Here is a 22,507-nt window from a genome sequence, read left to right as displayed (position 1 = left end):
TATCATTTTTATCGGGAGACTTTGGGAAATGCTGGGTGGAAGGAAATTTGTGGCTCCTCTCAGATTCTAGAACTTTCTGCCACAGAAATGTGAGGAACATGTGTTTTTTTAGCCAAATTTTGAGGTTTGCAAAGGATTCTGGGTAACAGAACCTGGTCAGAGCCCCACAAGTCACCCCATCTTGGATTCCCCTTGGTCTCTAGTTTTCAAAATGCAGAGGTTTTGTATTTTTCCCTAGTTGCCGGCTGAGCTAGAGGCCAAAATCTACAAGTAGGCAGTTTGCAAAAAACACCTCTGTTTTCTTTAAAAAAATTGGATGTGTCCACATTGCGCTTTGGGGCATTTCCTGTCGCAGGCGCTAGGCCTACCCACACAAGTGAGGTATCATTTTTATCGGGAGACTTGGGGAAATGCTGGGTGGAAGGAAATTTGTGGCTCCTCTCAGATTCTAGAACTTTCTGCCACAGAAATGTGAGGAACATGTGTTTTTTTAGCCACATTTTGAGGTTTGCAAAGGATTCTGGGTAACAGAACCTGGTCAGAGCCCCACAAGTCACCCCATCTTGGATTCCCCTTGGTCTCTAGTTTTCAAAAATGCACAGGTTTGGTAGGTTTCCCTAGGTGCCGGCTGAGCTAGAGACCAAAATCTACAGGTAGGCACTTTGCAAAAAACACCTCTGTTTTCTTTAAAAAAATTGGATGTGTCCACGTTGCGCTTTGGGGCATTTCTTGTCGCGGGCGCTAGGCCTACCCACAAAAATGAGGTATCATTTTGATCAGGAGACTTGGGGGAACGCTGGGTGGAAGGAAATTTGTGGCTCCTCTCAGATTCCAGAACTTTCTGCCACAGAAATGTGAGGAACATGTGTTTTTTTAGTCAAATTTTAAGCTTTGCATAGGATTCTGGGTAACAGAACCTGATCAGAGCCCCACAAGTCACCCCATCTTGGATTCCCCTAGGTCTCTAGTTTTCAAAAATGCACAGGTTTGGTAGGTTTCCCTATGTGCCGGCTGAGCTTGAGGCCAAAATCTACAGGTAGGCACTTTGCAAAAAACACCTCTGTTTTCTTTCAAAAAATTAGATGTGTCCACATTGCGCTTTGGGGCATTTCCTGTCGCAGGCGCTAGGCCTACCCACACAAGTGAGGTATCATTTTTATCGGGAGACTTTGGGAAATGCTGGGTGGAAGGAAATTTGTGGCTCCTCTCAGATTCTAGAACTTTCTGCCACAGAAATGTGAGGAACATGTGTTTTTTTAGCCAAATTTTGAGGTTTGCAAAGGATTCTGGGTAACAGAACCTGGTCAGAGCCCCACAAGTTACCCCATCTTGGATTCCCCTTGGTCTCTAGTTTTCAAAAATGCACAGGTTTGGTAGGTTTCCCTAGGTGCCGGCTGAGCTAGAGGCCAAAATCTACAGGTAGGCACTTTGCAAAAAACACCTCTGTTTTCTTTCAAAAAATTGGATGTGTCCACATTGCGCTTTGGGGCATTTCCTGTCGCAGGCGCTAGGCCTACCCACACAAGTGAGGTATCATTTTTATCGGAAGACTTGGGGAAATGGTGGGTGGAAGGAAATTTGTGGCTCCTCTCAGTTTCTAGAACTTTCTGCCACAGAAATGTGAGGAACATGTGTTTTTTTTTAGCCAAATTTTGAGGTTTGCAAAGGATTCTGGGTAACAGAACCTGGTCAGAACCCCACAAGTCACCCCATCTTGGATTCCCCTTGGTCTCTAGTTTTCAAAAATGCACAGGTTTGGTAGGTTTCCCTAGGTGCCGGCTGAGCTAGAGACCAAAATCTACAGGTAGGCACTTTGCAAAAAACACCTCTGTTTTCTTTAAAAAAATTGGATGTGTCCACGTTGCGCTTTGGGGCATTTCTTGTCGCGGGCGCTAGGCCTACCCACAAAAATGAGGTATCATTTTGATCAGGAGACTTGGGGGAACGCTGGGTGGAAGGAAATTTGTGGCTCCTCTCAGATTCCAGAACTTTCTGCCACAGAAATGTGAGGAACATGTGTTTTTTTAGTCAAATTTTGAGCTTTGCAAAGGATTCTGGGTAACAGAACCTGATCAGAGCCCCACAAGTCACCCCATCTTGCATTCCCCTACGTCTCTAGTTTTAAAAAATGCACAGGTTTGGTTGGTTTCCCTATGTGCCGGCTGAGCTTGAGGCCAAAATCTACAGGTAGGCACTTTGCAAAAAACACCTCTGTTTTCTTTCAAAAAATTAGATGTGTCCACGTTGCGCTTTGGGGCATTTCCTGTCGCGGGCGCTAGGCATACCCACAAAAGTGAGGTATCATTTTTATCAGGAGACTTGGGGGAACGCTGGGTGGAAGGAAATTTGTGGCTCCTCTCAGATTCCAGAACTTTCTGCCACAGAAATGTGAGGAACATGTGTTTTTTTAGCCAAATTTTGAGGTTTGCAAAGGATTCTGGGTAACAGAACCTGGTCAGAGCCCCACAAGTCACCCCATCTTGGATTCCCCTTGGTCTCTAGTTTTCAAAAATGCAGAGGTTTTGTAGGTTTCCCTAGTTGCCGGCTGAGCTAGAGGCCAAAATCTACAAGTAGGCAGTTTGCAAAAAACACCTCTGTTTTCTTTCAAAAAATTGGATGTGTCCACATTGCGCTTTGGGGCATTTCCTGTCGCAGGCGCTAGACCTACCCACACAAGTGAGGTATCATTTTTATCGGGAGACTTTGGGAAATGCTGGGTGGAAGGAAATTTGTGGCTCCTCTCAGATTCTAGAACTTTCTGCCACAGAAATGTGAGGAACATGTGTTTTTTTAGCCAAATTTTGAGGTTTGCAAAGGATTCTGGGTAACAGAACCTGGTCAGAGCCCCACAAGTCACCCCATCTTGGATTCCCCTTGGTCTCTAGTTTTCAAAAATGCAGAGGTTTTGTATTTTTCCCTAGTTGCCGGCTGAGCTAGAGGCCAAAATCTACAAGTAGGCAGTTTGCAAAAAACACCTCTGTTTTCTTTAAAAAAATTGGATGTGTCCACATTGCGCTTTGGGGCATTTCCTGTCGCAGGCGCTAGGCCTACCCACACAAGTGAGGTATCATTTTTATCGGGAGACTTGGGGAAATGCTGGGTGGAAGGAAATTTGTGGCTCCTCTCAGATTCTAGAACTTTCTGCCACAGAAATGTGAGGAACATGTGTTTTTTTAGCCACATTTTGAGGTTTGCAAAGGATTCTGGGTAACAGAACCTGGTCAGAGCCCCACAAGTCACCCCATCTTGGATTCCCCTTGGTCTCTAGTTTTCAAAAATGCACAGGTTTGGTAGGTTTCCCTAGGTGCCGGCTGAGCTAGAGACCAAAATCTACAGGTAGGCACTTTGCAAAAAACACCTCTGTTTTCTTTAAAAAAATTGGATGTGTCCACGTTGCGCTTTGGGGCATTTCTTGTCGCGGGCGCTAGGCCTACCCACAAAAATGAGGTATCATTTTGATCAGGAGACTTGGGGGAACGCTGGGTGGAAGGAAATTTGTGGCTCCTCTCAGATTCCAGAACTTTCTGCCACAGAAATGTGAGGAACATGTGTTTTTTTAGTCAAATTTTAAGCTTTGCATAGGATTCTGGGTAACAGAACCTGATCAGAGCCCCACAAGTCACCCCATCTTGGATTCCCCTAGGTCTCTAGTTTTCAAAAATGCACAGGTTTGGTAGGTTTCCCTATGTGCCGGCTGAGCTTGAGGCCAAAATCTACAGGTAGGCACTTTGCAAAAAACACCTCTGTTTTCTTTCAAAAAATTAGATGTGTCCACATTGCGCTTTGGGGCATTTCCTGTCGCAGGCGCTAGGCCTACCCACACAAGTGAGGTATCATTTTTATCGGGAGACTTTGGGAAATGCTGGGTGGAAGGAAATTTGTGGCTCCTCTCAGATTCTAGAACTTTCTGCCACAGAAATGTGAGGAACATGTGTTTTTTTAGCCAAATTTTGAGGTTTGCAAAGGATTCTGGGTAACAGAACCTGGTCAGAGCCCCACAAGTTACCCCATCTTGGATTCCCCTTGGTCTCTAGTTTTCAAAAATGCACAGGTTTGGTAGGTTTCCCTAGGTGCCGGCTGAGCTAGAGGCCAAAATCTACAGGTAGGCACTTTGCAAAAAACACCTCTGTTTTCTTTCAAAAAATTGGATGTGTCCACATTGCGCTTTGGGGCATTTCCTGTCGCAGGCGCTAGGCCTACCCACACAAGTGAGGTATCATTTTTATCGGAAGACTTGGGGAAATGGTGGGTGGAAGGAAATTTGTGGCTCCTCTCAGTTTCTAGAACTTTCTGCCACAGAAATGTGAGGAACATGTGTTTTTTTTTAGCCAAATTTTGAGGTTTGCAAAGGATTCTGGGTAACAGAACCTGGTCAGAACCCCACAAGTCACCCCATCTTGGATTCCCCTTGGTCTCTAGTTTTCAAAAATGCACAGGTTTGGTAGGTTTCCCTAGGTGCCGGCTGAGCTAGAGACCAAAATCTACAGGTAGGCACTTTGCAAAAAACACCTCTGTTTTCTTTAAAAAAATTGGATGTGTCCACGTTGCGCTTTGGGGCATTTCTTGTCGCGGGCGCTAGGCCTACCCACAAAAATGAGGTATCATTTTGATCAGGAGACTTGGGGGAACGCTGGGTGGAAGGAAATTTGTGGCTCCTCTCAGATTCCAGAACTTTCTGCCACAGAAATGTGAGGAACATGTGTTTTTTTAGTCAAATTTTGAGCTTTGCAAAGGATTCTGGGTAACAGAACCTGATCAGAGCCCCACAAGTCACCCCATCTTGGATTCCCCTTGGTCTCTAGTTTTCAAAAATGCACAGGTTTGGTAGGTTTCCCTAGGTGCCGGCTGAGCTAGAGACCAAAATCTACAGGTAGGCACTTTGCAAAAAACACCTCTGTTTTCTTTAAAAAAATTGGATGTGTCCACGTTGCGCTTTGGGGCATTTCTTGTCGCGGGCGCTAGGCCTACCCACAAAAATGAGGTATCATTTTGATCAGGAGACTTGGGGGAACGCTGGGTGGAAGGAAATTTGTGGCTCCTCTCAGATTCCAGAACTTTCTGCCACAGAAATGTGAGGAACATGTGTTTTTTTAGTCAAATTTTGAGCTTTGCAAAGGATTCTGGGTAACAGAACCTGATCAGAGCCCCACAAGTCACCCCATCTTGCATTCCCCTACGTCTCTAGTTTTAAAAAATGCACAGGTTTGGTCGGTTTCCCTATGTGCCGGCTGAGCTTGAGGCCAAAATCTACAGGTAGGCACTTTGCAAAAAACACCTCTGTTTTCTTTCAAAAAATTAGATGTGTCCACGTTGCGCTTTGGGGCATTTCCTGTCGCGGGCGCTAGGCATACCCACAAAAGTGAGGTATCATTTTTATCAGGAGACTTGGGGGAACGCTGGGTGGAAGGAAATTTGTGGCTCCTCTCAGATTCCAGAACTTTCTGCCACAGAAATGTGAGGAACATGTGTTTTTTTAGCCAAATTTTGAGGTTTGCAAAGGATTCTGGGTAACAGAACCTGGTCAGAGCCCCACAAGTCACCCCATCTTGGATTCCCCTTGGTCTCTAGTTTTCAAAAATGCAGAGGTTTTGTAGGTTTCCCTAGTTGCCGGCTGAGCTAGAGGCCAAAATCTACAAGTAGGCAGTTTGCAAAAAACACCTCTGTTTTCTTTCAAAAAATTGGATGTGTCCACATTGCGCTTTGGGGCATTTCCTGTCGCAGGCGCTAGACCTACCCACACAAGTGAGGTATCATTTTTATCGGGAGACTTTGGGAAATGCTGGGTGGAAGGAAATTTGTGGCTCCTCTCAGATTCTAGAACTTTCTGCCACAGAAATGTGAGGAACATGTGTTTTTTTAGCCAAATTTTGAGGTTTGCAAAGGATTCTGGGTAACAGAACCTGGTCAGAGCCCCACAAGTCACCCCATCTTGGATTCCCCTTGGTCTCTAGTTTTCAAAATGCAGAGGTTTTGTATTTTTCCCTAGTTGCCGGCTGAGCTAGAGGCCAAAATCTACAAGTAGGCAGTTTGCAAAAAACACCTCTGTTTTCTTTAAAAAAATTGGATGTGTCCACATTGCGCTTTGGGGCATTTCCTGTCGCAGGCGCTAGGCCTACCCACACAAGTGAGGTATCATTTTTATCGGGAGACTTGGGGAAATGCTGGGTGGAAGGAAATTTGTGGCTCCTCTCAGATTCTAGAACTTTCTGCCACAGAAATGTGAGGAACATGTGTTTTTTTAGCCACATTTTGAGGTTTGCAAAGGATTCTGGGTAACAGAACCTGGTCAGAGCCCCACAAGTCACCCCATCTTGGATTCCCCTTGGTCTCTAGTTTTCAAAAATGCACAGGTTTGGTAGGTTTCCCTAGGTGCCGGCTGAGCTAGAGACCAAAATCTACAGGTAGGCACTTTGCAAAAAACACCTCTGTTTTCTTTAAAAAAATTGGATGTGTCCACGTTGCGCTTTGGGGCATTTCTTGTCGCGGGCGCTAGGCCTACCCACAAAAATGAGGTATCATTTTGATCAGGAGACTTGGGGGAACGCTGGGTGGAAGGAAATTTGTGGCTCCTCTCAGATTCCAGAACTTTCTGCCACAGAAATGTGAGGAACATGTGTTTTTTTAGTCAAATTTTAAGCTTTGCATAGGATTCTGGGTAACAGAACCTGATCAGAGCCCCACAAGTCACCCCATCTTGGATTCCCCTAGGTCTCTAGTTTTCAAAAATGCACAGGTTTGGTAGGTTTCCCTATGTGCCGGCTGAGCTTGAGGCCAAAATCTACAGGTAGGCACTTTGCAAAAAACACCTCTGTTTTCTTTCAAAAAATTAGATGTGTCCACATTGCGCTTTGGGGCATTTCCTGTCGCAGGCGCTAGGCCTACCCACACAAGTGAGGTATCATTTTTATCGGGAGACTTTGGGAAATGCTGGGTGGAAGGAAATTTGTGGCTCCTCTCAGATTCTAGAACTTTCTGCCACAGAAATGTGAGGAACATGTGTTTTTTTAGCCAAATTTTGAGGTTTGCAAAGGATTCTGGGTAACAGAACCTGGTCAGAGCCCCACAAGTTACCCCATCTTGGATTCCCCTTGGTCTCTAGTTTTCAAAAATGCACAGGTTTGGTAGGTTTCCCTAGGTGCCGGCTGAGCTAGAGGCCAAAATCTACAGGTAGGCACTTTGCAAAAAACACCTCTGTTTTCTTTCAAAAAATTGGATGTGTCCACATTGCGCTTTGGGGCATTTCCTGTCGCAGGCGCTAGGCCTACCCACACAAGTGAGGTATCATTTTTATCGGAAGACTTGGGGAAATGGTGGGTGGAAGGAAATTTGTGGCTCCTCTCAGTTTCTAGAACTTTCTGCCACAGAAATGTGAGGAACATGTGTTTTTTTTTAGCCAAATTTTGAGGTTTGCAAAGGATTCTGGGTAACAGAACCTGGTCAGAACCCCACAAGTCACCCCATCTTGGATTCCCCTTGGTCTCTAGTTTTCAAAAATGCACAGGTTTGGTAGGTTTCCCTAGGTGCCGGCTGAGCTAGAGACCAAAATCTACAGGTAGGCACTTTGCAAAAAACACCTCTGTTTTCTTTAAAAAAATTGGATGTGTCCACGTTGCGCTTTGGGGCATTTCTTGTCGCGGGCGCTAGGCCTACCCACAAAAATGAGGTATCATTTTGATCAGGAGACTTGGGGGAACGCTGGGTGGAAGGAAATTTGTGGCTCCTCTCAGATTCCAGAACTTTCTGCCACAGAAATGTGAGGAACATGTGTTTTTTTAGTCAAATTTTGAGCTTTGCAAAGGATTCTGGGTAACAGAACCTGATCAGAGCCCCACAAGTCACCCCATCTTGCATTCCCCTACGTCTCTAGTTTTAAAAAATGCACAGGTTTGGTTGGTTTCCCTATGTGCCGGCTGAGCTTGAGGCCAAAATCTACAGGTAGGCACTTTGCAAAAAACACCTCTGTTTTCTTTCAAAAAATTAGATGTGTCCACGTTGCGCTTTGGGGCATTTCCTGTCGCGGGCGCTAGGCATACCCACAAAAGTGAGGTATCATTTTTATCAGGAGACTTGGGGGAACGCTGGGTGGAAGGAAATTTGTGGCTCCTCTCAGATTCCAGAACTTTCTGCCACAGAAATGTGAGGAACATGTGTTTTTTTAGCCAAATTTTGAGGTTTGCAAAGGATTCTGGGTAACAGAACCTGGTCAGAGCCCCACAAGTCACCCCATCTTGGATTCCCCTTGGTCTCTAGTTTTCAAAAATGCAGAGGTTTTGTAGGTTTCCCTAGTTGCCGGCTGAGCTAGAGGCCAAAATCTACAAGTAGGCAGTTTGCAAAAAACACCTCTGTTTTCTTTCAAAAAATTGGATGTGTCCACATTGCGCTTTGGGGCATTTCCTGTCGCAGGCGCTAGACCTACCCACACAAGTGAGGTATCATTTTTATCGGGAGACTTTGGGAAATGCTGGGTGGAAGGAAATTTGTGGCTCCTCTCAGATTCTAGAACTTTCTGCCACAGAAATGTGAGGAACATGTGTTTTTTTAGCCAAATTTTGAGGTTTGCAAAGGATTCTGGGTAACAGAACCTGGTCAGAGCCCCACAAGTCACCCCATCTTGGATTCCCCTTGGTCTCTAGTTTTCAAAAATGCAGAGGTTTTGTATTTTTCCCTAGTTGCCGGCTGAGCTAGAGGCCAAAATCTACAAGTAGGCAGTTTGCAAAAAACACCTCTGTTTTCTTTAAAAAAATTGGATGTGTCCACATTGCGCTTTGGGGCATTTCCTGTCGCAGGCGCTAGGCCTACCCACACAAGTGAGGTATCATTTTTATCGGGAGACTTGGGGAAATGCTGGGTGGAAGGAAATTTGTGGCTCCTCTCAGATTCTAGAACTTTCTGCCACAGAAATGTGAGGAACATGTGTTTTTTTAGCCACATTTTGAGGTTTGCAAAGGATTCTGGGTAACAGAACCTGGTCAGAGCCCCACAAGTCACCCCATCTTGGATTCCCCTTGGTCTCTAGTTTTCAAAAATGCACAGGTTTGGTAGGTTTCCCTAGGTGCCGGCTGAGCTAGAGACCAAAATCTACAGGTAGGCACTTTGCAAAAAACACCTCTGTTTTCTTTAAAAAAATTGGATGTGTCCACGTTGCGCTTTGGGGCATTTCTTGTCGCGGGCGCTAGGCCTACCCACAAAAATGAGGTATCATTTTGATCAGGAGACTTGGGGGAACGCTGGGTGGAAGGAAATTTGTGGCTCCTCTCAGATTCCAGAACTTTCTGCCACAGAAATGTGAGGAACATGTGTTTTTTTAGTCAAATTTTAAGCTTTGCATAGGATTCTGGGTAACAGAACCTGATCAGAGCCCCACAAGTCACCCCATCTTGGATTCCCCTAGGTCTCTAGTTTTCAAAAATGCACAGGTTTGGTAGGTTTCCCTATGTGCCGGCTGAGCTTGAGGCCAAAATCTACAGGTAGGCACTTTGCAAAAAACACCTCTGTTTTCTTTCAAAAAATTAGATGTGTCCACATTGCGCTTTGGGGCATTTCCTGTCGCAGGCGCTAGGCCTACCCACACAAGTGAGGTATCATTTTTATCGGGAGACTTTGGGAAATGCTGGGTGGAAGGAAATTTGTGGCTCCTCTCAGATTCTAGAACTTTCTGCCACAGAAATGTGAGGAACATGTGTTTTTTTAGCCAAATTTTGAGGTTTGCAAAGGATTCTGGGTAACAGAACCTGGTCAGAGCCCCACAAGTTACCCCATCTTGGATTCCCCTTGGTCTCTAGTTTTCAAAAATGCACAGGTTTGGTAGGTTTCCCTAGGTGCCGGCTGAGCTAGAGGCCAAAATCTACAGGTAGGCACTTTGCAAAAAACACCTCTGTTTTCTTTAAAAAAATTGGATGTGTCCACATTGCGCTTTGGGGCATTTCCTGTCGCAGGCGCTAGGCCTACCCACACAAGTGAGGTATCATTTTTATCGGAAGACTTGGGGAAATGGTGGGTGGAAGGAAATTTGTGGCTCCTCTCAGTTTCTAGAACTTTCTGCCACAGAAATGTGAGGAACATGTGTTTTTTTTTAGCCAAATTTTGAGGTTTGCAAAGGATTCTGGGTAACAGAACCTGGTCAGAACCCCACAAGTCACCCCATCTTGGATTCCCCTTGGTCTCTAGTTTTCAAAAATGCACAGGTTTGGTAGGTTTCCCTAGGTGCCGGCTGAGCTAGAGACCAAAATCTACAGGTAGGCACTTTGCAAAAAACACCTCTGTTTTCTTTAAAAAAATTGGATGTGTCCACGTTGCGCTTTGGGGCATTTCTTGTCGCGGGCGCTAGGCCTACCCACAAAAATGAGGTATCATTTTGATCAGGAGACTTGGGGGAACGCTGGGTGGAAGGAAATTTGTGGCTCCTCTCAGATTCCAGAACTTTCTGCCACAGAAATGTGAGGAACATGTGTTTTTTTAGTCAAATTTTGAGCTTTGCAAAGGATTCTGGGTAACAGAACCTGATCAGAGCCCCACAAGTCACCCCATCTTGCATTCCCCTACGTCTCTAGTTTTCAAAAATGCACAGGTTTGGTCGGTTTCCCTTTGTGCCGGCTGAGCTTGAGGCCAAAATCTACAGGTAGGCACTTTGCAAAAAACACCTCTGTTTTCTTTCAAAAAATTAGATGTGTCCACGTTGCGCTTTGGGGCATTTCCTGTCGCGGGCGCTAGGCATACCCACAAAAGTGAGGTATCATTTTTATCAGGAGACTTGGGGGAACGCTGGGTGGAAGGAAATTTGTGGCTCCTCTCAGATTCCAGAACTTTCTGCCACAGAAATGTGAGGAACATGTGTTTTTTTAGCCAAATTTTGAGGTTTGCAAAGGATTCTGGGTAACAGAACCTGGTCAGAGCCCCACAAGTCACCCCATCTTGGATTCCCCTTGGTCTCTAGTTTTCAAAAATGCAGAGGTTTTGTAGGTTTCCCTAGTTGCCGGCTGAGCTAGAGGCCAAAATCTACAAGTAGGCAGTTTGCAAAAAACACCTCTGTTTTCTTTCAAAAAATTGGATGTGTCCACATTGCGCTTTGGGGCATTTCCTGTCGCAGGCGCTAGACCTACCCACACAAGTGAGGTATCATTTTTATCGGGAGACTTTGGGAAATGCTGGGTGGAAGGAAATTTGTGGCTCCTCTCAGATTCTAGAACTTTCTGCCACAGAAATGTGAGGAACATGTGTTTTTATAGCCAAATTTTGAGGTTTGCAAAGGATTCTGGGTAACAGAACCTGGTCAGAGCCCCACAAGTTACCCCATCTTGGATTCCCCTTGGTCTCTAGTTTTCAAAAATGCACAGGTTTGGTAGGTTTCCCTAGGTGCCGGCTGAGCTAGAGACCAAATTCTACAGGTAGGCCCTTTGCAAAAAACACCTCTGTTTTCTTTAAAAAAATTGGATGTGTCCACGTTGCGCTTTGGGGCATTTCCTGTCGCGGGCGCTAGGCCTACCCACAAAAGTGAGGTATAATTATTATCAGGAGAATTGGGGGAACGCTGGGTGGAAGGAAATTTGTGGCTCCTCTCATACTCCAGAACTTTCTGCCACAGAAATGTGAGGAACATGTGTTTTTTTAGCCACATTTTGAGGTTTGCAAAGGATTCTGGGTAACAGAACCTGGTCAGAGCCCCACAAGTCACCCCATCTTGGATTCCCATAGGTCTCTAGTTTAAAAAAAATGCACAGGTTGGGTAGGTTTCCCTAGGTGCCGGCTGAGCTAGAGGCCAAAATCTACAGGTAGGCACTTTGCAAAAAACACCTCTGTTTTCTTTCAAAAAATTGGATGTGTCCACATTGCGCTTTGGGGCATTTCCTGTCGCAGGCGCTAGGCCTACCCACAGAAGTGAGGTATCATTTTTATCGGAAGACTTGGGGAAATGCTGGGTGGAAGGAAATTTGTGGCTCGTCTCAGATTCTAGAACTTTCTGCCACAGAAATGTGAGGAACATGTGTTTTTTTTTAGCCAAATTTTGAGGTTTGCAAAGGATTCTGGGTAACAGAACCTGGTCAGAACCCCACAAGTCACCCCATCTTGGATTCCCCTTGGTCTCTAGTTTTAAAAAATGCACAGGTTTGGTAGGTTTCCCTAGGTGCCGGCTGAGCTAGAGACCAAAATCTACAGGTAGGCACTTTGCAAAAAACACCTCTGTTTTCTTTCAAAAAATTGGATGTGTCCACGTTGCGCTTTGGGGCATTTCCTGTCGCGGGCGCTAGGCCTACCCACAAAAGTGAGGTATCATTTTGATCAGGAGTCTTGGGGGAACGCTGGGTGGAAGGAAATTTGTGGCTCCTCTCAGATTCCAGAACTTTCTGCCACAGAAATGTGAGGAACATGTGTTTTTTTAGTCAAATTTTGAGGTTTGCAAAGGATTCTGGGTAACAGAACCTGATCAGAGCCCCACAAGTCACCCCATCGTGGATTCCCCTAGGTCTCTAGTTTTCAAAAATGCACAGGTTTGGTAGGTTTCCCTATGTGCCGGCTGAGCTAGAGGCCAAAATCTACAGGTAGGCACTTTGCAAAAAACACCTCTGTTTTCTTTCAAAAAATTGGATGTGTCCACGTTGCGCTTTGGGGCATTTCCTGTCGCGGGCGCTAGGCATACCCACAAAAGTGAGGTATCATTTTTATCAGGAGACTTGGGGGACGCTGGGTGGAATGAAATTTGTGGCTCCTCTCAGATTCCAGAACTTTCTGCCACAGAAATGTGAGGACCATGTGTTTTTTTAGCCAAATTTTGAGGTTTGCAAAGGATTCTGGGTAACAGAACCTGGTCAGAGCCCCACATGTCACCCCATCTTGGATTCCCCTAGGTCTCTAGTTTTCAAAATTGCACAGATTTGGTAGGTTTCCCTAGGTGCCGGCTGAGCTAGAGGCCAAAATCTACAGGTAGGCACTTTGCAAAAAACACCTCTGTTTTCTTTCAATAAAATGGGATGTGTCCATGTTGCGTTTTGGGGCGTTTTCTGTCGCGGGTGCTAGGCCTACCCACACAAGTGAGGTATCATTTTTATCTGGAGACTTGGGGGAACATAGATTAGCAAAACAAGGGTTATTGCCCCTTGTTTGTCTCTACATTTTTTCCTTCCAAATATAGGAGAGTGTATAAAAAAGACATCTATTTGAGAAATCCCCTGTAATTCACATGCTAGTATGGTCACCCCGGAATTCAGAGATGTGCAAATAACCACTGCTCCTCAACACCTTATCTTGTGCCCTTTTTGGAAATACAAAGGTTTTCTTGATAGCTATTTTTTACTCTTTATATTTCAGTAAATGAATTGCTGTATACCCGGTATAGAATGAAAACGCACTGCAGGGTGCAGCTCATTTATTGGCTCTGGGTACCTAGGGTTCTTGATGAACCTACAAGCCCTATATATCTCCGCAACCAGAGGAGTCCAGCAGACGTAACGATATATTGCTTTCGATAATCTGAATTTACAGGGAAAAGTTACAGAGTAAAATGTAGAGAAAAATTGATGTTTTCTTCACCTCAATTTCAATATTTTTCTTTTTCAGTTGTTATTTTCTGTAGGAAACCCTTGTACGATCTACACAAATGACCCCTTACTGAATTCAGAATTTTGTCTACTTTTCAGAAATGTTTAGGTTTCTGGGATCCAGCATTGGTTTCATGCCCATTTCTGTCACTGACTGGAAGGAGGCTGAAAGCACAAAAAATTGCAAAAATGGGGTATGTCCCAGTAAAATCCCCAAATTGTGTTGAAAAACTGGGTTTTCTGATTCAAGTATGCCTGTTCCTGAAAGCTGGGAAGCTGCTACGTTTAGCACCGCAAACCCTTTGTTGATGCCATTTTCAGGGGAAAAACCACAAGCCTTCTTCTGCAGCCACTTTTCCCCTTTTTTTGAAAAAAATGAAATTTTCACTGTATTTTGGCTAATTTCTTGGCCTCCTTCAGGGGAACCCACAAAGTCTGAGTACCTATAGAATCCCTAGGATGTTGGAAAAAAAGGATGCAAATTTGGCTTGGTTAGCTAATGTGGACAAAAAGTTATGAGGGCCTAAGCGCGAACTGCCCCAAATAGGCAAAAAAAGGCCTGGCACAGGAGGGGGAAAAGGCCTGGCAGCGAAGGGGTTAATCCTTAGTAAACAGTTAGAATGCTATTGTTACACAAAGTACCTGGTTAGCATCAAAAATAAAGCCGAACGGGCGACCGTCCGCTGGATACGTCAGTGATGTGTCAATTCCTTACTTGCAAGTGAGGCCGTACATCATTTCCTGCTCCACTCAGATCAGCGATGCGTCAATTTCCGGACGGGCATCTCGGATGATGGCAGAGTTGGGTTGATTTTGACGCCCAGGGACGATGCGTGGAAATTCTGGTCGCACGGTATCTGAAAACTACGCTTTGTGGGGTTTACGTCATTATCAGCCTCCGTTAGCGGGTGTTGTGTGTCGTTTCTCCAGTCGCATTGCATCGATCTCCCAGCCACGATGCAGATGGAGCATTGATTTCAGCTGCGAAGCCGGCAGCACATCAGTTATCAGCTGCGTCAAGGACGGTGCATCGAAAATTTCCAAGCACTGCGATCTGTGCTGGGATTTTCAGGTCTTGTCTGCCAACTTCACCTTTCAATGGCCCAGGAACTGGATAGGGCACCATTTGGCAGGGCAGGAGTCTCAGCAGAGAGTCCAGGTGCTGGAAGGGGAAGTCTTTGATGGTCCTGAGACTTTACCGACAGGAGGGATCTCAGTTCAAGCCCTTGGAGATTCTTCACAAGTGGGAATGCACAATAAAGTCCAGTCGTTGTCCCCTTTCACAGGCTGAAGCAGAAACTGCGATAGACCAACAAAGCACAATCACAGGCAGGGGCAGCAGTTCTCCTCCGCTCTTCAGTTCTTTTCCTTAGCAGAGGTTCCTCTTGATTCCAGAATTGATCTAAAGTCTGGGGTTTTTAGGTGCTCTTCTTATACCCCTTTCTGCCTTTGAAGTAGGCCTATTTCAAAGTAAAGTCTCTCTTGTTTGTAAGATCCTGCCTTACACAGGCCAGGTCCCTGACATACACCAGGGGATCGGAGACTGCACTGAGTGAGGGCAGGCACAGCCCTTTCAGGTGTGAGGGACTACTATTCCGCTCCCTCTCAGCACAGATGGCTCATCAGGATATGAAGGCTACACCCAGCACCCTTTGTGTCACTGTCTAGAGAGAGGTGCTAGCAGCCCAACTGTCAAACTGACCCAGACAGGGAATCCACAAACAAGCAGAGTCACAGAATGGTTTAAGCAAGAAAATGCCTACTTTCTAAAAGTTGAATTTTCAAACACACAATCTAAAAACCAACTTCACTAAAAGATGTATTTTTGAAATGTGAGTTCAGAGACCCCAAACTCCACTTCTCTATCTGCTCCCAAAGAGAATCTGCGCTTTAATACTATTGAAAGGCAGTCCCCATGTTAACCTATGAGAGAGATAGGCCTTGCAACAGTTAAAACCGAATTTGGCAGTATATCACTGTCAGGACATGTAAAACGCATAAATACATGTCCCACCTTTAACATAGACTGCATCCTGCCTATGGGGCTACCTGGGGCCACCCTTAGGGGTGCCTTACACGTATAAAAAGGGAAGGTTCAGGCCTGGCAAGTGGGTACACTTGCAAGGTCGAATTGGCAGTTTAATACTGCACACACAGACACTGCAGTGGCAGGTCTGAGACATGTTTACAACCAGTGTTTCAGGCCCACTAGCAGCATTTGATTACAGGCCCTGTGCACATTTGGTGCACTGTACTAGGGACTTACTAGTAAATCAAATAATGCCAATCATGGAAAATCAATTACACATTTTTTTTTACATAGGAGCACTTGCACTTTAGTACTGGTTAGCAGTGGCAAAGTGACCAGAGTAAGAACAACAACAAAAACAAAGTCCAGCACACATCAACAACGTGGGAAACAGAGGCAAAAGGTTAGGGAGACCATGCCAAGGATGCCAGGCCTAACAGACAGACATCCTGAATTTAGCCTCACTATTTCTACTTAACTCAAAAAGATTAAGCTGCAAATTCTCCCAAATTGAAAAGTATCAGCTTGAAAACAAAGTTTTATAAGACAACAACTGTCATAGAACTATAAAAATAAAACATAAAACAACTGGTTCAGACTTGTCTTCAGACATCCCCAAACACCCTTCAACTCAAACACTGCTAGACTTCAAGCCAAAGGATCACACACCCAAATAAGAGCATAACAACAGAGATACTGCATTAGTGAAGGCAGGCAACAATCCAAAACAAAGTAGTGCAATTCCTTCCAGAAAGGATCAGCAACCAAGTAGGCAAGAGCAAATTCCATTCCTTTTTATGGACACTGAGGCCAAGCAGTCGGATGAATGTTGCATCATGTCCGGACAGAGATAGGCAATAGATATTCAGCCACCATTTTGGGTGTCCTAAAAGAACCACCACATAGAGAGTCATACATCAAATCTAAGTCATCACTATTTCGTTTTACTAACAATTAAGAACTGATTTTACACCCAGAATGCCAGTCAAGAAGTCATATTTAACAGAGGTAACATAGGGAAGCTGCTTACAGCTCAGCCTGGTTTAAAATATCTGTCTTCTGCACCTATTCTGTACATAGAATTTATGAAATGCAAAAATCCATCCTCTAGGAAAGCAAATGATGTCACCTGGAGCTCTGTGGAAGTTACCAACTACACCTATTCTAAAAAGGCAAGGTTATTCATTACTAGAAAAAACCTTTGCTTCAAATTTACCCATATCATCTCCTTCCCAAGCTCCAAAGCCCTCACATTTAAAAGCCAATAATAGGGAAAGAAAAATCAAGCACCTTAACTAGAAAACAGCCCTTAAAAAGCCATTGGTCAAACTGGTGGAAACATTTCAACACAAGGCAATCTACAGATTACATCTAGTAGGCTGGATGAATCATCAAACTCCACTTCCAAAGACTGGTGCTAGCTAGCCTCAATATTGAATGATTGGAAAAAGGCACAAAGTATGTCTGGCCCTAGGGCAGAACTACCAACAACGATGTGTCACTGGAATAGGGGAGGACTTTCCAGATGAAAACAGGATGGACAGAGAATTAGATATTTTTGGGGATTCAAAGTTTTATGCATTCAAGAAACATGGAGCAAGGCTGAAGTATAAACACAAGACATCAAACAATCAAAAATGGGCATGGACAAAGCAAAAGCTGAATTTAGATTAGCTACATTAATTAAACCAGATACAAACTAAACCTAACCCATATTGATACAAAAAATGATTCACTATTAGTTATCCTCATCGAAAACTGGTGCTCAAAGAATCAATCATTCTCCATGATAATTGGAAACATAAACCTCTGCCCAAAATGGAAAAGGGTAAGCATACCAAAATTTTGGGATTACTTTCCTCTCTGATTCAATTTTCCAGAAGACCGAATCCTTCTTATGGGGGACTTCAATTACAATCTGATGTTCTTTCCAGATCTAAAATTGGCAGTTTACTTTCAGGGCCTGCTATGGCAATTCTCTCCAATATAGATCATGCAGTGAAGACGAGACAGACAAGGGTAAGGCCTGATATGAAACTTTCACTATTTGGGACTGAGGGCTTTTACAGCAGATTCCTGGCAGAACACCCGGTAATACCAACACACTTCTCAGTCTTCAGGAATTCCACCCTAGACTATGCTATAGTCAGCACAGACCTCCTTTCACCAATTCACAGCTACAAAATAAAAAGAAGAGTCGAGAGCGATCACCATGCGTAGGTCACCACTTTATTAAGCAACAATTGTGCGCTAGAAAAATGATGTTTAATCTCAGAATTTACAACCAATAGTCACCTAAAGCAGCTGATCTAGAGAAGAACCAAGTTAGACTTGCTTGCAAAATGAGATTTGATCTTATCAATCCTGCTTAACTGTTGTCAATCAGACAAGCTTAATATGCTAGATTTTAAAATGCTGCGGAAACAGTCTCTGTCATTAATCTACAAAGCTTACTTGAATAAAGTGTTACAAATCAGTGCAAGGATATAAAATGTTCTAAGTTGGACAGCAGATTCAACACAAAAATTACAAAAAACAGAAAGCATGACTTTGCATGAGAACAAGAACCTAGCCTAAAAATACATGGGATCAATCATCTCCTAAAACTAAAAAAACTATATATAAACAGGCTGTTTGGCTGGTAAGGAAGCGTACCTATGACAGACTTTGGAAAAGGTTTTTTGAAGCCTGCAAAGAAGGCAATTCTAAGCAATTTTGAGCATTGTTACTCTAATGGTACATTCACAAAACAAATCATTATTATCACTTTCCTTGAATCACTTTATAACTCAAACCTTTTTTTTTGTGTTGAAATTCTTTATTAACATTGATAAGAAAGTAAAGACAGGGAGAAGAAGGAGCTTGGGGCAAAAAGAAAAGAGAAGATGGGGAAGTGAAGGGGAGGGGGAAGGAGATTGCCGAAGTGCAACGGAGGCGACCTCGTGACGCAACGTCTGGAATAGCATGTCTCGCTGAAAGGAGGCGCTGCCCAAGAGGGGACTTCATACCATCTAACTAGCTAGTCCAGGGCGCCTTTACGAGTCGCCGTCCCCCGCACTAAAGTACAGGATATCTAGGGCCGATCACACAATACCATGCAGTATTGACTAGAATACTGCCGTACTCTACAGCTGTGGCTCATTGAAATGTAGTAATGATGAAGAGGCCCAAAGAGGGAGAGAGAACCTGGGTCTGGGTTCCCAAATAGAGGATGTGTGTGAGGCCCAGTGGGGTCTACAGAGGGCACTATGCAGGGCTGCACCGTTTATGGAGATACAAACTAAGTAGAAGAGAGAGAAAAGAAAGGGTGGAGGGGGAGTGAGGAAAGGAGAAGAAAAGGTAGGGAGACTGATATTGATGTCAAGAGGGTAGCAGGAAGCCCGGGGGGGGTAAAAAGAAAGGAAGGAAGAGGAGAAAAAGAATAAAAAGGGAAAATGGGGAGCGAAGGGAGGAAGGGGCGGGAGGGTGAGGGGGGAAGAAGGGAGGGGTGAGGGGTGGCGAGGCTGAGAGACTAAGATACTGGGGAAGGAAAAAAAGAAAGGAAGGAAAGAATGAAAAAGAACAGAGGGGAGAGCATGCAAAGGACTAGGAGGGGCTTGCATATGAGAGCAGGGAGTGTGGTCAGGAGAGGGGGTATCAGCTAGAACTGTGATTCTGGATGGGGACCAATGGAAGCAGAGGCGAGGAGCAGCATGGGGCAGGCACAGGCAGTAGCGGGCTTCTCACTGCGACCCTACTGCAAGAAAGGGAGTCCACACCTGGTTGAATACAGCAGCCTGATCCTGTAGGTTGTAAATAACTCTTTCATGTGTGGCAATGCGGGTCATTGCCACAATCCATTCCTCCGGGGTTGGGGAGATTGTAGATCTCCAGTGGCGGAGGATGCATATTTTAGCGGTGGCTAACGCTGTGTGCAACAAACGTCTATGCAGCCGAGGTAGAGCCGGGAGGGAGGTCATGTCATGCAGTATGACAAGGGAGGTAGAGAGCGGTACCTGGAGTGGTATGGATTCAGTCAGAGTGAACCTACAGCTTTCCGTAAAGGCTGGACCGTCGGGCAGTCGATTAGGACATGAAGCAGATTGCAGTGTGGCTCTGTGCAGCGCCTACACTTGGCATGCGGAAGAAGCCCTGTTCTGTGTAATTTCGCTGGAGTCCAATACCAGTCATGGATTTCCTTGAAGATACAGAATTTTAGTCGAGCTTCTCGGGTATCCCTATCCAGGGCCTCCAGAATGTCCGCCCAGTCCTCCATGTCAAATGTCTGTCGCAGGCGTTCTTGCCATTTTAAACGCAGCTTGTCCTGGAGAGGTTGCAAATAAAGGTGTTGTTTGATGACTCCGTAGAGGCCTACCATAACACTTATATTTTCCCCAAGTTTTTAAGTAAGTTACAACCGGTGAGGTCTGGAGACCCCAGATCGAATCGTATCGGCACCCTGTTGCAAGCAATGTTTAAGTTGCAGATATCGCCATTCCTGCCTCGGGTGGAGGGTAAATTCCTCCCGTAGCTTAGCGAAAGATTTGAGCGCTCCATCCTCTAGCATTTGAGCAAGGTCAAGGATGCCAACTCTGCTCCATTGCAGCCAGTTCAGAACCTCATCATTTTCCACAGGGGAGCCTGAGCGTGTAGAAGAGGGTGCACCCCAAACAGGCGATGAGCCCTGAACCAGGCCACTCGGGTCGCCTTCATAATCGGGTTTGCTGTAGCAGAGGACGAGAGGCCACCACAATAGAGCCCGCCAATCCCCCCATCGTGGGAAAGCAGAGTCTTTTCTAAAGTCACCCACTGCGGTGGCTCCGGCGATCCAGGCAGTGTTTGAGCCAGTTGTGACAGTTGTAGCGCTAATGCATATTGTTCCACCGAAGGAAGCCCTATTTCCCCATGGGAAAGGCACGCCATCAGCTTAGCTGATGCCAGACGTGGACGCGTAGAACCCCAGACAAAGGCTCTTATTTGCGCATCAATTGACAGCAGGGTGGACAGAGGCACCTGCAAGGGTAGAAGGTCCAGATCGTAGGTAAAGCGAGGGACCGTGACCATCCGGACCACCTGCACTGTGCCCCACATGGAGAGGCCCAAGTGGTTCCATTTCTCGAAGTTGAGTTTCAGTCATGCAACAAGAGGATCAAGGTTGTCTGCCACCATATGGGCCAGTCCTTGATTGACGAGCACTCCCAGATATTTAAGGCGCCTCGGTGTCCAACGAAAATGGAGCCCGTGAAGCACAGTCTTCGTGGTCATTCGCGGGAGGGGAAGGGCCTCGCTCTTGTCCCAGCTTATGCGGTAACCAGAGAGGGGGCAAACCTATCAATGATCTCCAGCAGAGCTGGTAGGGAACGCTCGATGTCAGTCACCGTTAAATGGACATCATCGACATATAAGTATATTTTAGATGTGCCGTTCGGTGGGGGAGGCCCTTTAGCGAGGGGGAAGAACGAATGGCGGCTGCCAGTGGTTCCATTGCCAACAGGAACAAAAGGGGCGATAGGGGGTATCCCTGACGCGCCCCTCAATGGATGGCCCGTGCCGTGGGATGGTCATATAGCAGGCGTGCCAGAGAGATAAACCGGTCCCCCAGACCAAACTTCGCCAGGGTCGCGAAGAGATAGGGCCACTCTGTGCAATGGAACACCTTCTCGGCATCCAGAGCCAGGACCAGTGCAGTCTCTGGCAGGTTCCTGGCTGCCCACACAGTATGACACAAAGTGAGAAGATGGTTTCTGGAGGTGCGACCCGGTACAAACCCCCCTTGAGTTTGGTGTATGAGGGATGGAATGACTTTACGTAAACGGTTCACTAAGACACTAGCCAGTATTTTGATGTCGCCGTTAAGAAGAGAAATGGGTCGGTAGCTGCCACAAAGGAGAGGTTCCCGTCCCGGTTTCGGTATGACCGCTATGGTAGTATTGTTGGAGATAGCACCCAGGGACTTCGTCCGGCAGGCTTTGCTCAAAACCCCGTGTAGAACATTAATCACCTCCTCCCCTGCCCATTTATAGAATTCCGCAGGGAATCCATCCTCACCGGGAGACTTGTGGTAGGGGAGGTCAGAAATGACCTTCTCGATTTCCAGCCAATTGATTTCTCCATCGAGAAGATTGCGACCTTCCTCAGAAAGAGAGGGTGGGTCAATGTTAGCAAGAAAGGCCTCAATTTGGGCAGGGCTGGATGTCACCTCCAGCGTATAGAGGTGCTGGTAAAAGGATGCAAATTCATTGACTATCTCTTGTGGGTGCGTAAGCACTTCTCCCGTATCACATAACGAGTCGGCCCTATTTCAGTCAAGAGATGGTTGATTTGCAGAAAAAACATTTGCTTAGAGCCATTTGTGGCATAAACAGAGCCCACACACAGGGAGGAGTCCCCCAGCTTAAGCTTAGCGAACACATATCTCCCTTCTGGGTCAGCCCATGATTTAATGAAAGCGAAGGGGATGGTTTTTCACAACAGCAGCGCAACACCACACTTCTGGGTGGCGCTGCCTCCTGGATCTTGCGGGTTGGGCTGCAGCTAAATAATGCCATTCTCACCCAGTCCCTGCTTAGCTTGTCGGACTCATCCCTGTCAAGGTGCGTCTCCTGGATTAAGGCTATGTCGGCCCGCTTGGATTTAAGGTAGGAGAGCACCTTTTTCCGTTTTATGAAATGGGTAAGGCTGTTTACGTTCCAGGATGTGATCCGTAGCGGGGTAGAGGGAGTCCAGATGGAGAGGAGAAATGGTGGGTGGAGGGGGTGGGAGCTAGAAAAGGTGAAAGTCAAGGTCAAAGATCTGGAGAAAGGGTCTGTCACAGGCAGAGGAGAGGGTAGCAGGAAGGGAAAGAAGAGAGAGAGGGAAAGGGGGAGATGCGAGGGAGGTGGGGTGGGGCAGGGGAGGAGGTGAGAGAGGAGAAGAGAGAAGAAAAAGAAGGGGGGGAGAACCCTAGGAGAGGGAAGAAGAAGGGAAA

The sequence above is a fragment of the Pleurodeles waltl genome, chromosome 2_2 (genome assembly GCF_031143425.1).
Source record: "Pleurodeles waltl isolate 20211129_DDA chromosome 2_2, aPleWal1.hap1.20221129, whole genome shotgun sequence".
In the NCBI taxonomy this organism is placed as follows: Eukaryota; Metazoa; Chordata; class Amphibia; order Caudata; family Salamandridae; genus Pleurodeles; species Pleurodeles waltl.
The sequence above is the reverse complement of the archived record's forward strand: the minus strand, read 5'-3'. Positions refer to the sequence as shown.